This window comes from Elephantulus edwardii, unplaced genomic scaffold (assembly GCF_000299155.1).
Source record: "Elephantulus edwardii isolate Elephantulus edwardi_28Jun2011 unplaced genomic scaffold, EleEdw1.0 scaffold00026, whole genome shotgun sequence".
Taxonomy (NCBI): Eukaryota; Metazoa; Chordata; class Mammalia; order Macroscelidea; family Macroscelididae; genus Elephantulus; species Elephantulus edwardii.
This window is the reverse complement of record NW_006399776.1, coordinates 9,498,493-9,507,953: the sequence shown is the minus strand read 5'-3', so window position 1 is coordinate 9,507,953 and position 9,461 is coordinate 9,498,493. Positions and strand designations below refer to the sequence as shown.

Below are 9,461 nucleotides of genomic sequence, written 5' to 3'. Positions count from 1 at the left end.
GGTCCTATTCATCTATTTTATCTTCTCCTGGTTGTAGATTTTTCAGGGTACTTGGAAGATTGTTTATGTTCTGGATTAGGACTACTAGAATTCTTCCAAGCTTTTCTTTAATGAAGTTTATAGTCCTTGGTTTTAGTCTTAGATCCATGATCCACCTTGAGTTGGTTTTTGTATAGGGAGTGAAGTATGGATCTTGCTTGAGTCTTCTGCAGATATTTTTTCCAATTTTGCCAACAGGCTGTTGTTTCTCCACTTAACTGATTTCATCTCCTTGTCAAAAATCAGTTGACCATATGTAGATGGGCTGATTTCTGGGTTTTCAATTCTATCCCATTGATCTATGAAGACACACTACTTTTTAAAAAACGAACACAAATTGAGGAGAGGATAATGTCATGGGCCATTTTACCCCTTTGGCTGCTGCTAGCTGGCATCATTTGCCTTTGTTCTCCCCACCGCCACCCAACCCTTAACCCCCTGAAATCAACAAGAGCCTTTAAGATTTTGTTTCTTCAGTTTTGATTGCCTGAGGTTTGATTGGTCCAGTTCTAACAGTTTTGGTGGCCATGGCAGGGGGGTGATTTTTCTTCAACCTTTTTCCTGACAGACACCAGGTGGGTCAGTCAGTGTTTCAGGTTTACTTGAATCACTGTCCACTTTCTGTGCTTTGCCACCTATTTGTTTGCTCTGTTGTTGTTCAGAGAAGAACCGCTGCATGGACTGAAGAACCTCTGCTCTCTGCTTTGCACCTAGGACCAAATGTCTTGTGGCTGAGTCCTCTTCCCACAGCTCTCTTCTGGGGTGCAAATTGTGTAGGAAATAGTTGTGTCATTCTCACAGTGGCAGGGGCTGACTGGAATTGCTTCTGATAGACAATGCTGTTCATTTTGCTGGACTGGCTATTCGGACTTGTGGAAGTAGCCAGAAATAGACTAGATGTAGGTGTGGTGCTTCTACCACTGATTGGAGGTGTTCCTGGTTTAATATCAATGCCACTTCCAAAAGGTTTCAATTCCATTTCCAACATTTTTCCTGGGGCTGCAATCATGCTATGTTATGTTCCAGCAGGGATTAATCCTCTGAAAGGCTGGCTTACTTGTGCACGACGAGTCAGGCTCTGGGCCTGAGCCTGTGGAGTGGGTATGCTGTAATGGGGGCTGAATAGTCTGAGGCAAGGCAATTAGAGGTTGCCCAGTAGATCCAAAATTAGGTAAGGAAAGCTGGGAGGCTGGCAAAGGTACTGTAACTGGCTGGAGAGCACTTGGTGGCAGGAAAGTGTTATAAAAGTTTGTCTGTGCAGGTTGTTGTACTTGTCCAGAATACAGATTTGAAGCTGGTGTAAGATTTGCTCTAGCCTGGAGAAGATGTGCATCAATCAGTTGGGAACCTCCTAATCCTGATGCCTGACCCAGCTGATGTTCATACAAAATGGGAATTGGCTGAGTATTTGAAGTCTGTTGAAAGGCAAGACCTGATTGTGCCTTGGCAAGTTCCTGGTGTTGTGAATGTCAGTGCCAAAAAGAACTATAGATGGTCGGGTCAGACTGCTTTGCATAAAGGCTGGTTGAGATCTATATGGTTGAAGTGAAGAACTGAATAATTCCTGAGCTTGGGAGACAGCAGGCCCAGCTCCTAAACTTAGTTGAGCTTGATGCTGTCCTTGCAATGGTTCATAAATAGGAATTGGTATCTGCTGAACTGACGTTGGCTGAGAAAGACCTGGCTGGAAGCCTTGGAGATGCACAAAGACAGAGGAGCACTGCTGCTGCACCAGTAAAATGAGGCTTTGCAAACTTGCACCTACTATGTAACACATGCTCTGTTGATGGCCATGCATCTTCAGTCAGAATTTATATAAAGATATGTGCACACATTCTTCGAGTGCATAATTTAGAACTAAATTCCTCATGATTAGAATGAAACATCAGAAATAACCCGACAGAGGAATAGTTCAACTCGAACAATGTGCTGCTACTGGAGATGTGGTTTCTTTGCTTCCTGTGTTCTCTTCATATGCTTATAGCATTTGTAGCCTTGGTGGTGAAGAACCGAAGATAATTGGTGCTGGATAGAGGAGCCTTATTTTTTATTATGACACCTTGCTTATTTTGTAACATGGTGTTTGAGTTGACACAATCAAAGTAGAGTAACTGATCTCCCCTTCTTCCTGGATGAGTGAGCAGGTGATTAAGGATTGGTGTCAGCATCCTTGAACATCTCTAAATAAGCACTGTTTAGCTGCTGCTTGTGTTTGAAGTGATGCTGTTTTTGGTTGTGGCCCAAAGCTTTGAAGTGCTATGTGGTCATCTCCTTTTCTTCTGTGAAGCTCTCACCATCCAAGCATAACAGATTTGGTAAAATAATAGTTAGGTTGAGTGTACTGCTTGCCTCCACTTGGTCTTCTTTGTATGGATCCAATGGGGTTTTCTTGTTGTTTTCATTTTGGGCGGGATTTTTCTTTTTAATGGTTTTTAGTTGATTTTCATGAAGAGTAATGAGTACTTAGAACCGTGCCACTAATGAAAGGAAATCCTGTCTAAAAAGGGTGCATTTCTGTACCAGCGCTATGTCACACCATCCTTTGAACCCTCTGCTGGAAAAGTAGAATCAAGTCTCAAATAATGCCTTTTTAATTGTATCCTCTAGTATTATAGATGTAGGACCGTACTTATTCATACTTCTGTGAATGTAAAATATCTTGTACCCGCTTTATGATATGTAATAGTGACCGTGCTATATCAGAGCTGGCTTTGTTTTGTTTTGTTTTTTCAAATGATGTCATTCTAGGATTTTTTCTTTCCAGATGATGATTGAGAAGCTTAAAAAAAAACACCAAAACACAACTGGTGCCAGGTACCACAACAGTAACAGAATTTTGCTGTTTTCTGAGATTCTTGTTTTGTACTTTTTTTTTAATGGAGTGTGCTGGATGTCTCTATTATTTTTGTTCCGATGACTGCAGAGCCTGGAAAAGCTGTTGCTGCTATTGATGCATAATGGTCTTTTTATATAAATACATATACATATACATATACATATACATATTTTTGGAAACTTGCTGTGCTGTCAACTTTGAAAAAAGTATCCCAGTTGTACCTTGTTGAGTTGGCATTGTACAGAAATTAACAGCCATATTGGTCTAGAAATGTTAAGCTTATTTTTTTTCCCATTTGTACAGGGGTAACACACTGTATTAAATATGTAAGGGTGTTTCAGTGAGAATCCCAATCTAGAGTCATCTAACCAAGATAGGTGGCTCTCAGCAACGTAGGTAGAGAGTGCCGGTCCCGAGGCTCTTTCCATCCAGCACAGCGTTGGTATCTAGCTGCTGCTGCCAGAGCCCTCCAGCCTGGCTGGGCAGTGGGACACTTTTGAGGAAGCTCTTCACACAAGGAAGCATCAACACACAGGCCCAAAGAAATGCTATTCTCAGTTTTCTAAGGAAGTGCCAAATTGCTTTCCATAATGGTTGTACTGTTTTACAATCCCATAAGCAGTAGATGAAAGTCCCGGAATGGTTTCCTTTTAAATATGTGAATTTAGAATTTTATTTTTTACAGCGTTCTTATTTTAAAACTATTTTTACTATGTTTTGGATGAAACACAGCCAATTAGGCCCTCATCTGACAATGTCTACACAAGTTGTTCTGTCATGTATTTTTCACAAAGGGTCAATATGTTCATGAGTTATTCTGGTTGTTACGTCTCCAGTACTCTAGTTTGATAAGCCCTTGCCTTTCATCTTTGTTTTTCAGTAATTGTTGGCCATTTGGTCTCATGCAGATTTATTTTTAATGTAGCGTCATACTTACAGTAATGTCCTTTATTTTGTATTTTAATGTTATGCTGCTGTATTATAATTTTAGGAGATTTCATTTTACATTTGAATAACAATAGTTGCAAAACAAACTAAAAACAACTAAAAGAAAATACTAATAAATGAAAAGAAAATTCAGAAAAGTGGATACAAATAAATGTAACACTCTTGGATAACTGGAGCTCTAGTGGCCTAGTGCTAAGGACCTGAGCTTCCAACCTGGAGGCTGTGGTTTGAATCCACCAGCTGCTCTATGGGAAAGATCGGCAGTCTCCTCCCATGTGATTTGTTGTCTCTGAAAACCCGCTGGAAGGTCAGGTATGGATCAATTCTGACTGGGCAGTACATAACAACTACTTAGATATCAAGACAGAAAGTTACAGTAATTATATAAGCTTAGTTCTTGCACAGAATAGACCAATAGACCCATAAAACAGAATAGAAAACCCCAAACACATGAAATATGGTGATTTAAAGGTGGAAAAGCATGCAAAAGAAGTAATTACAAGAAGAAAAAGAATAGGATATTATAACACAAAATAATATAAAACCTTTATTAGTCAATGTCCCACTAGTACAAATAAATTGAATAAGTATCGGGAAAGGATTTAGTCCATGCTCTTTTTGAATCTGCATGGCTACTCTGGTCCGTGGTGATTCTGATCTTGCTAATCCAGAGACCAGTCTTTGAGAAGCAGAGTTCTGAATGATTATGTCAACTTTCTAGAAAAAATACTCTTGATCTATGTACAGATTTTGCGTGGGAGTAGTTAAGTGTCATGGAATTTCTATTCTTCAAGATGTTATCCATAATTTGTTATGATCCCCAGTTGACTATCCTTGGGCAGTCAATAAAATACAGACAAACTTCTTTCTGGTGTTTTCTACTTTCATCCAAGATTCATCTGACTTCAGTACTTAGGAAACTCATCCCACATCCTCTTCTAAATCTAAGTATAAAACAAGGAAAATTGAAGTTGTGAAAAGTGAAATACCTAAAGATTGATTTCCTAGACACTAATAAAACAGTCTGTTAAGTGGCCATTCTGAATTCGACAGTCATGTGATTTCCTGCTCTAGTCAGGACAAATTGAAGAGGAATGCCATTGCATTCACCAACCAAAGAACATTTCAAAATGTCTTAAAATACAACGCTGTCAGTGACAATACCAATATATCTACAAGGAAGACTAAAGAAGAATTGATACCTTTGGGTTGTAGTGTTAGAAAATAGTATCAAATAAAAGCATGGACAACCAAAAGGACAAATAAATCTGTCTTAGAAGAAGTGCAGCCAGAGTGCTCTTTAGAAGCTCTTTAGAGACGTGACCTCATGTACTTTGGGTATATAATCAGGAAAAGAATATCATGTTTAGAAAAGAAGAAGACCAGCAGACAAGACTCTGAACCAGATGAATTGTCCCAGTGACTGCAATAATGGGTTTAAGGACAAGGGTTTGAACTGTTGTGCACAGGATTACTATGAGCTGGAGCCAGTTTGATGACACCTCACAACGACAAAGAAGATCGGTTAGCCAGGAGACAGGATGCATCTCTGATGTGTTCCTTTCCTGATTTTGAACCTGTAGTGTTTCCTTGCTCTGTTCTGATAACTGCATATTGGTCCAAGTATGAGTTTCATGTGAGCACAACCAGGTGTTCTGGGATTCCCATTCTTCTCAAGGTTAGCCACAATTTGTTGTGATCCACACAGTCAAGTGCCTTTGCATAGACAATGAAACAGAAATTCATCAGGTACCCTCTGCTTTCATCCAGGATCCATCTTACATTGGCAATGATGTCTCTCGTGCCACGATCTCTTCTAAACCTAACCTATATTTCTGGTAGTTCTCTATCAATGTATTGTTCCAGCCATTTTTAGATAATCTTCATCAGGATCTTGTTTCCATATAATATTATTTGATAATTTTCACATTTTAAAAAAAAGGGAATAAATATGGATCTCTTCCAAGCAGCAGCAAGCTGCACAAGAGAGCCGGGTACAAATGGCAGGCCACGTATGGCATAGCAGTCAAGAAGAAATCAAAAGATGGATGATGTCAAGGACCCCTCCAAAGTACTGAAGAGCAAGGATATAAGCTTAAAGACTAAGGCATGCCTGATCCAAGCCAGAGTCTTTTAGATTACTTTCTATTCATTTGAAAGTTGGACAATGACTTTAAGAGAGAATGATGGTAGGAGAAGAATTGGTACCTTTGAGCTGATGTGTTGGAGTACAGAATATACTAAAAATGGCCAATAATGTCAGTTTGAGGACTAAAGTGCATCTGATTCAGTCAATGGTCTTTCCAATCACTTGCTATGCATCTGAGATCTGGACAATAAAGAAAGATGATAGAAGAAAAATTGATGCCTTTGAGCTGTGGTGTTGGAGAAGAATACTGAATATCCCATGTTCTGCCAAAAGAACAAGCAAATATGTCTTGGAGCACCCAGAGTGCTCCTTGAAAGCAAAGATGATACAGTGTTTCTTTAGGCAAGTTGCTAGGAAAGGCTATTCCGTGGAGAGACACATATGCTTGGGAAGGTGGAGGATTGGCAAAAGAGAGGGAGACCCTCAACCAAGTGGATTGACACAGTGACTGCCAAAATTTACTATCGTGCGTCAGGAAGTGTGAGAACGGCACAGGGTAGAACAGGTTCAGGTCTGTTGTTCATAGGATCACTACGGGTCATATTTGACTCAAAGACACCTAACAACAACAACAATAAAAGAGAAAGTAGGACCAGGGTTCTTTTTAGAAGAAAAAATGGTGAAGCTTTATCTCACATACTTTGGGCATGTTATTAGGAGGGGCCAGTCCTTGGAGAAGGACATCATCTTGGAAAGGTGGAGGGACAGAATAGGAAAGGAAAACCCTCAACAAGATGGGTTGAGATGGTGACTATAACAATGGGCTCGAGTATCCCAGAGATGATGATTATGGCACAGCACAGGGCCAGATCTAGATCTGCTATTTACACTGTTGCTCTGTGTCATAGTTGACTTGTTGACATGTAACAACAACAGACAGAAAAGCAGCTTTGGTGGCATAGTCTGAAGAGACTTGTGCTGCTAATCCAAAGGCTTTTGATTCTCCTGCCACTCCAAGGAAAAAAGATGGGCAACCTCCTCCAATGAGATTTGTAGCTTTGGAAACTCACTGGAGGGTCACAAAAAAGAGAGAGAGAAAGAGAGGGGTGGGGTGGGAAATTGAACTGAGGGAGTAGCCAAGAACCTCAGTACCACCAAAAAAGTATTTCAGGAAGTGGAGTGTGTTCTCTTGACCCAGGTTTCTGCATGAGGAAGACCCTTAACTCCTAGGAAGGCAGAGACACATGGATATATCTGAGGAATGCTGGACCTACACATACTGAAGGAAGCAAGAATCTTCCTCCAGAACTGGCACACAGAGAGAAACTCTTCCCCTGCAGCTAATGCCCTGGATTTGCACTTCTAGTCTCAAACTGTAAGAGAATAAATTTCTGTTTGTTAAAGCCATCCACTTGTGGCATCTGTTACAGCAGCATTAGATAACTAATACACCCAGGCATGGATCTGCAAAGGTTCCCCAATCTACCCTACTTGGAGAGAGGCCAAGTAAAAATCATATGTTCTGTGCAATAACCAAAATCTAAATAGAGCTCATCTTATTTTAGCATGAGAAAAACAGAGTAGAGAAAGCATCTTATAGAGATATTGCCAAATAAGGAGAAGAAAGCATCATTCTGAAGATTTAGACAAAAAGCAACACTTTGAAAAATAGGGATTTTTTAAGAGCCAGGCAAAAATTGTTCAGTGTGTTCCTAGGATATGGAAAGGCATGTTTCTTTGAAATGGCTACTTAAAGATGCAGCTGAGATGGGGGGCGGGGGAATGAGGTTAAATGAGAGAGGAAAAGAGAATAGAAAACCCAAAAATTCTATCACACTCATTGGTTTATTATTTGTTCAAGTAAAAAGAAATCTTTGCTGTGGAGTCGAATGAGCACAAGCTGACCCTCTAGCAGGTTATCAAAGGTGTAAATCTAATGAGAAGAGCCTGCCTGTCATTCTCCCTCAGAGCCTTGAGTGGATTCTAGCCACCAGAGCGCCTTGGTCTTTGGATGGCAGCACCACTCCCTACAGATTACAGCAGTAGAACTATTATTTGTTTAGGAACTATTTATTGGACTTGTATTTTGCGTCAAGCACAGGAATAGAAACATTGAAGAACAGAGTTAACATGGTAAAGATTGATTCAGATATGTGGAAAATCAACTTGGGAAATTCTGAAAAAGCACAGGGAGAAGGACAGAGAATGAAAGGAGAGGCAAGATGACTGACAGAGGTATTGGAGCTCCAACCCAGCAAGAATAGATATGACACAATAAAACAAAGACAATCACAGCAAAACTGTATTAAAATATAACACAATAGCCTTGCTAGTTTAAAAGTAAACAAATATTTTTGTTTAAGTAGTGAAAAATGAATAAATATAAACTGACTTCTTGTTGTCTCTTGTTAAGTGCCATCAAGTCGAGTACAATTCATAGCAATTTAATGAACAAAAGATCTGAACCCTGTTCTATCCTGTGCCATCCTCACACATTCTGACACATAAGAGCCCATTGCAGCAGTCATTGTGCCAATCCACTTGGTTGAGGGTTTTCCTTTCCTTCGCCAACCCACCACCCTTCCCAGCTTAATGTCCTTCTCTAAGGAATAGTCCCTCCCAGCAACCAAAGTCAGTCCCTCCTGACCAAAGTATGTTAGGGAAGCCTCATCATTCTTACCTCCAAAGAGCACGCTGACTGCACCCTCTCCAAAACATATCTATTTGTTCTCTTAGCTGCCCATGGGGATGTTCAGTGCTCTTCTCCAACACCACAGCTCAAAGACATCAATTACTTTTCTATCATCCTTATTATTATTACCCTGTTTACGTAGTAAACAGAATTAGTTTACTACATTTCAGGCAATACTCAGTGAAAAGAGAACTGCTTCTAGGCATAATTTATAATTTTAAATTATTAGCCAAAATTTTTAAATAATACTTGGAAAAACATTCATATCAGGGGAAAGTTACCTCTATAGAAACAGCAGCAGGCTGACTCCAGACTTCTCACATGTAAACATAATGCCAGAATAAAATAAAACAAAACCACCAATATTTTGAGGGAAAATGGTTGTAAACAAGTACACCTATACACAGCACAACTGTGTATAAAAAGACAATGACAGTTTAAAATAGTTTAGAGTCTGGAAAACCCTGAAAAAATTATTATGATAAATATTCCAAGTTATATCAAATTAATTCTGTACTCTTTACTGCTGTTGTGAGGCGCCATCGAGTTGAGTATAACTCACAGTGACTCTATAAACAACAGATCTGAACCCTGTCCTATCCTGTGCCATCATCGTCATCTTTGAAACACTCAAACCCACTGCTTTAGTCACTATGTCAGTCCACCTCGTTGAAGATCTTACTCTCTTTCACCATCCCTCCACCTTTCCAAGCATATTGCCTCTTATCTAAGTAATGGCGTCTCCTGTAGTAGCAAAATATTGTAAAAGACCTAGTGACCATCTTTAAAAACTGGAAAATCATTGTGCCTTAAAAACAATGTTTTACATACATATATATATTTATTAATTTATTATA

General features: G+C 39.6%; 1 pseudogene; it reads right to left on the bottom strand.

Annotated features, from left to right (window-relative positions):
- Positions 1–9,461, bottom strand: part of LOC102877069 — a 76,694-nt pseudogene that overhangs the window by 6,023 nt on the left and 61,210 nt on the right.